Raw genomic sequence first — 6549 nt, 5'->3', positions numbered from 1 at the left:
GAGGTGTGGACAGATATCACGTACTGTTGGAACAGGAAGAGACGGCACCAATTTGTAAAGATTAATAAAGAATACAATGAACTTAATATAAACTTTATGATATAAACACTCTTGCAATGCGCACAATCTGCTTGGGAGTTGAGGCAATGGCCAATGACAGCAGTAGGAGTAAAATTCGCTTCATAAAAATATGTATGCTTGTGCAATATCATATGAATTTGCAGACTTGGTAAATTGTATGAATTATTACTACTTCTACATGACACTTTTATTTCCTGATGGGGCCGTGGGGTATGTAAACCAAAGTTTAAGAAACATCAAATGCTGTGCAAAATGTCTCTGCAGTAAAGTTCAGTCAAAGTGCTCAGACCGACACAGACGTACCATTGGAAGTGTTTGCCTTTGCAGCTTTTGGTCTTCTCCATAAACGCACAAGATGGTCAAATTCAAATCCCATGACAGGCCTTCCTTTGGTATTCCCTTTCAGCTGAAACGAAGAGAAATATAAACATGTTGAGACAGTGTGTTAAAAAATGATCTGTGACCAAAATATTTGATTAACACATAATATAAGGATGCGTTCGTTAAAGCAAATCAGTTATAACTAAATGTTTTCAACATTACCTGTGAAGGGTTGAACCTTTGAAGGACTTGTTCAGCCTCCTTGACAGCTTCTTCAAGGTCAGCATTGGGAGCGTCGAGTTGAAGTTCCCTGTTAATTCTAGCAGAGAGAGAGAGAGAGAGAGACTTTTACAAGAGATGGCTTCTTTAAAGAGCTGCTGGAGTATGTGATCTTACGTAACTGCAAGACAGAAAAAAAATATTGAATTACAATTACTTCACAAAAAGGTATTAAAGGCGTGGCAAGCATTGTGGTTACTGTGCTTTACAAATAGTATAGAGTAAAAACACAGTTACTGTGGTAAAACCATGGTAAGTGTTGTGGTTATTGTGCATTAGTAACTACAGATAACACAGTAAAACTATGGTTACTGTCATGATACATGGAGCAGACCACTCGGTGAACTCAGTCTTAACTTTATTAACATGCACGCTCATAGAACAACTCTAGCTCTGCCTTCATCGGCAGACTGCACACACTGGCCCCGCCCCCGTTGCCCAGCAACCCTGGACCCCGGCACAGAACAGCCAATCCAATAAACTGTTCACATTTCATCACATCTCCCGTCTTTAAAGTTCTACTGTCCCTCATTATTATTTTTTTCTCTATAAGCAATATGGAACTAAGCAAATTACATTCTCAACCAAGTAACAGGCATCAATATCAACATCAGATATCAGTAATAATATTCACTGCTCACAATCTCTTCACCATAACTCGTCACTTAAACAGAACGTTAGCATTTAACAATTCCCTTTTTTTCCCTTTTTTTCATCTTACAGTACATTGTAGAAGTTAAAATGCAAGGAAACTATTTGCATCGGTATGGTTGTTAACAACTACCCCAAAACATAGTCCTTAAACTTTACGGGCTGTTTTACTTCCCTACCAGCAAGGGTTCTTTTGCGGGTGGGTGTAAGAGTGTGTGGTGTAATGGAAGCTGGGGTACTGGACCCATTCATAAAGTCTGTGGTTAAATCAGTCTCAAGAGATGGTCCATCGGTTCCTTCACTGTTCTCATTTACAGTCTGTCCATTTGGTGTCTCAGATGTTTACGGAGTTACAGGTGTTTCAGGGACACTCTGAATGTGTCTCTGGTTCCGGCGAGAGATTATGCCTTCCTTTGTTTGCACAATGTATGATCTGGGTTCAGGAGCTTTTCCAACAACTGTTGCTGATGTTTTCCATGCTTTTTCTCCATCCAACTTAACTTTCACACTTTGACCAGGATGTAGGTCAGATAGAGAACGTGCTGAGTATCGTCGGTTGTAGAAGTACTTATTAGCCTGTTTGGTTTGTTTGTCTTTCAGTCTGATTTGTTCATAGTCAGTTGAACTGGGTAGCAGGTTATTTGGTAGTATCGGAACTGTTGTTCTGATCTGACGTCCGATCATCAGTTGAGCTGGGCTCAATCCTGTGTCATTGATAGGTGTTGCACGATAGCTCATAAGAGCCAGTGGTAGTATCGGAACTGTTGTTCTGATCTGACGTCCGATCATCAGTTGAGCTGGGCTCAATCCTGTGGCATTGATAGGTGTTGCACGATAGCTCATAAGAGCCAGCTGTGGATCTGGCTGTCTGAGCACCCTTTTTGCAATAGCAACACTTCTTTCTTTTAGCCTGTGGGTAGTGAGGGCTGGAAGTAGTGTGAGTGAAATTGTATGTCGTTTTGAACTCTGCAAAAGTAGACGTGAACTAAGTAGCATTGTCTGTCACAAGCTCGTATGGGATCCCCCACCGAACAAACATTGTTTTAAAATGTGTTATCACCTGCTGGCTTGAAACAGTTTGCAGATGTGCAATCTCAATATCAATATCACCCCATCAGGAAGAGATGTAACCATCAGAGGCTCTCTCTTTTGTGTTGGCTTGTAGACTTGACAGAACTCACGTCTCTCTTGTTTTTGTGATGTCCCTGCCTATTCCAGGCCACCACACTGACATATTAGCCCTCTCCCTGCACTTCGCGAGGCCCTGATGACCTGTGTGAAGCTGACGTAACACCTCCAGTCTCTGTGAACCAGGAATCACAATTCTGTCCTCATACAGCAAAAGTCCATCAATTTCAGAAAGGTGAGCTCTAGCTGCATGAAACCCATGCAGTGTGTTTGTCAATTGAGATGTCTGACTGGGTCATCCTTGGCGGATGTACTTGCAAACCGACTGGAGATCTGAATCTTGTTGTGTGGCTTTCCTTATGGCATTTAACCTGTCTCCACTCACAGACTTAGTAGACAATACTGCCTGTACAAACATTGTCACATCACACTCGGTGTCAGACTCACCAAGATGAGTCAGCGGATTTCTGCAAAGAGTGTCTGCCACCACAAGCTGTTTGCCTGGTACATGGACTGCTTTGACATTAAATCTCATTAAGCGCATCAGTAGCCATTGGCATCTTAAGGGAGCTTTGTCAACATCATATGTGTTTATTAAGGGCACCAGCGGCTTGTGGTCAGTCTGGAGTTCAAATTTGTCCATACCTTGCAAGTACCGCGAGAACCCCTCACATGCCCACACACCAGCTAGGCACTCCTTCTCGATTTGTGAGTAGCGGTGTTTGGTCTCAGTTAAGGTCCTTGAACAGAAAGCAATAGGACGTAGTCCATTTTCCTGCTGCTGAAACAGGGCAGCCCCTAGGCCATAACTGCTTGCGTCCGCACTGGCTACTGTGGTCCTGTTTGCATCATAGAATGCTAGCGCTGGTGCTGTGGTCAACATGCTCTTGACCCTGTTAAATGCCTTTATCTGTGCCACACCCCAGGTCCATTCAGTGTCACTCTTAAGAAGTTCAGTCATTGGATGAAGAACTGACGAGAGACCCGGGAGGAATTTGCCCAGGTAATTTATCATCCCTAAAACCTGTCGCAGTTCGGTCAGATTCATAGGACAGGGGAGCTCCGTTATAGCTCTCACTTTGTTAGTGTCTGGCCGGATTCCATCCTTTCCAATAATATGTCCGAAGAATTGAATCTCAGATTTTCCAAAGTGACACTTCTCTTTGTTCAACTTAAGACCAGATTCTCTGATGGACCTTAAGACTACCTTGAGGTTGCGATCATGCTCCTCCTTGTCTCTACCGAATACCAGTATATCGTCCATCACCGCTACTGTGCCGGCATGGTCTTTGAGAAGAGTGCTCATTTCTCTCTGAAATATCTCCGGAGCTGAGGTAATTCCGAAGGGGAGTCTCCGGAAACAGAAGCGACCAACTGGTGTGATAAAGGTGGTGAGTTTCCTGCAGCTTGCATCCAAAGGTATCTGCCAAAATCCACTAGACGCGTCTAATGTGGAGAATATGCATGCACCAGACAATTGTGGTAAGATATCCTCAAGTGTGGGCAGAATGAATCTCTCACGCTTTACTGCTTCGTTCAATTTCTTAAGGTCAACGCAAATTCTCACCTTGCCGTTCTTCTTTATCACAGGCACCATTGGTGCACACCAGTCTGTTGCTTCAGTGACCTCTTCTATGATTCCTGACTTTAGCATACGCTGTAGCTCCTCTTCCACTTTTGGCAGTAATGGAAAGGGGACTCGACGAGACGTAGAGAGGCTGTATGGTTTGGCTTCCTGTCTGAGCTCAATTTTGATTGGCTCACAATCCAGCAGTCCGAAGTCTCCGAAAACACTGTCCTCAGTACTAATAGAATCGACTCTGCTCACCAGTTTCATTTCACAGGCAGTTTTAAGTGTGCCACCTGGACTCCTGATGTCTGCAAGTGTTTTTGTAAGATGAGGGCGATTAGGGAGTTTCAGAAATGTTTGCTCAGACATGACCGTGATATCTGCACCCGTATCGATCTTGAACTTTACAGTAGTCCCCTGCATTGGTAACTTCACATGCCACTCATCCTCATTAGCATCATCCGAAACTGACCCCAGAAACCACGTTTCTCTTGTTTCATCATCTTTTCTATCACTGGTCACTTCTTTTACAGTCTTTGTTTTACAAGCGACCTCGAAATGGCCTGTTTTGTTACACTTGCGGCATCGTTTCCCTCGAGCAGGACAGGCCCCATATTCGTGCACACGTGCGCATCTTGAACAGGTCACTTTGTTACTTTCATCTCTTTGTTTAGTGTCAGGATTTCTGTATTTACCTCCTGTGTGTTTCTTGAATTGTTTAGTGTGTTTAGACTTATAGCCTACTTCACTTACATCACATGCACCTCAATATCAGCGCTTTGTGTTTTAATCAGTTCTGACTGGCGAGCAATCTGTATCGCTTTCTCCAGCGTCAAGTCGGGCTCTAACTGCAGCTTTTCAGACACGTTGCTATCTGCTATTCCAATCACGATACGATCGCGAATCTGCTCATCTTTAGTAGCACCAAATTCACAAAACTCTGCCAGTTGGTATAAACTCCTGACGAATGCTTCGACACTTTCAGTGCTTCGTTGACTCCTTTTGTGAAAACAAGCGCGGTCATGAATCAGGTTGCGCTTGGGCACGAAATGTTCATCAAACCTTTTAACTACTGCGTTGTAGTAATCATTTTCTTCCTCCGCGGAAAACGTAAATGTGCTGAATATGGGTTCAGCCTGCTTGCCCATCGCATACAATAGTGAATTTACCTGTACATCACTGTCTTCTTCGTCGAGTTTCATTGCAATCCTGAAACGTGCAAAACGCTGCCTCCACGCCGGCCAACTTGATGGCTGTGCAACATCAAAAGCTTCGGCAGTGCTTTTGCCATGAAACTTGGACATTTTATTCCGTCCTCCTTCACAGATCACAGGAATACGCGGATAACTTTTACTTCTGACACCATGTCATGATACACGGAGCAGACCACTCTGTGAACTCAGTCTTAACTTTATAAACATGCACGCTCATAGAACAACTCTAGCTCTGCCTTCTTCGGCAGACTGCACACACTGGCCCCGCCCAGCAACCCTGGACCCCAGCACAGAACAGCCAATCCAATAAACTGTTCACATTTCACCACAGTTACGGTGGGAGAAGCATGGTAAATATGTTGTAGTTACTGTGCATTGGCTACACATGACATGGTCGAGCAACAGTTAGGCTACTATGGTAAAAATATGGTAAATGTGTGGACTTTTGATACCGGGTTGGTTGATTTGTTGTGCTGTCATCAGCCATGTCTAAAAGCTGAAGACCCATGTCACAACATGATTAAAAACGGTTTTATTTATTTATTTAAAACTGCGACAGGTCTATATTTAATAGAAGTTAGCTTAGGCTAATGTCAACGGTAGGCTACCAGCTGCGCTAACAGGTATATATACAGAATAAGTTAGCCTAGGCTAATGTCAATGGTAGGCTATCGTTAGCAGCTGTGCTAACTGAGCAGCCCACTGTTCCATAATTTGAATGCATACGCTGCCATTTTAACACATGACCCCATGTAACGTGATGCAGAAACACTGAAATATTTAAAATAATACCATTAACCACGAGATCATTACAAAAAAAGATCGTTGCCCTTACCTGTTTGAAGGTGTAGGCGCATCAGGTGAACTGGGCGAACTGAGCCTCGCTGGTGACGTCACTGCCGCTGAAGATGACGCGTGGTATTTAGACGCATCTGCTCTCCACCGAAGTTAATGTGAAGGATTGGCGTATCATATGCACGCAAAATTGGCATTTGGCGTATGCATTACACGCAATTAGAAAGTGTAAAGTCGTGTTATTTATACGCAGACTGATGAGAAAGGGTTGGTTAAACAGCAGCAACACGTTGTAATAATGTGCTTGTTAATGTTAACTAATTAAACATTACCAAATTATTAACATATCATTATTTAATGTAAATCGAAATGCTTACAAATGTCATTAAACTTATATTTCATATGATCATGCATTTAAAAAAAAAAAATCTTAAAATGATTTTGACAGATGGTTTACAATGATTAAAAGCTTCATTAATAAATCGTTAACAAACATTATATAATGCTTAA

The 6549-nt window shown here is 42.8% G+C and overlaps 1 long non-coding RNA gene across 2 annotated transcripts; it reads right to left on the bottom strand.

Moving 5' to 3' along the window:
- Positions 1-282: 282 nt before the first annotated feature.
- On the bottom strand, positions 283-6293 carry LOC107703965 (uncharacterized). 2 transcript variants are annotated; one of them, XR_001635894.1, is made up of 3 exons: positions 6080-6293; positions 625-802; positions 283-487 (listed from the first exon to the last, which is right to left on the bottom strand). It is a non-coding gene; the product is annotated as an uncharacterized LOC107703965 (long non-coding RNA). The 2 variants fall into 2 exon arrangements; XR_001635895.1 differs by having other exon boundaries at positions 625-721.
- Positions 6294-6549: the final 256 nt, after the last annotated feature.

The sequence above is a fragment of the Sinocyclocheilus anshuiensis genome, unplaced genomic scaffold (assembly GCF_001515605.1).
Source record: "Sinocyclocheilus anshuiensis isolate Anshui unplaced genomic scaffold, SAMN03320099.WGS_v1.1 scaffold2532, whole genome shotgun sequence".
Taxonomy (NCBI): Eukaryota; Metazoa; Chordata; class Actinopteri; order Cypriniformes; family Cyprinidae; genus Sinocyclocheilus; species Sinocyclocheilus anshuiensis.
The sequence above is the reverse complement of the archived record's forward strand: the minus strand, read 5'-3'. Positions and strand labels throughout refer to the sequence as shown.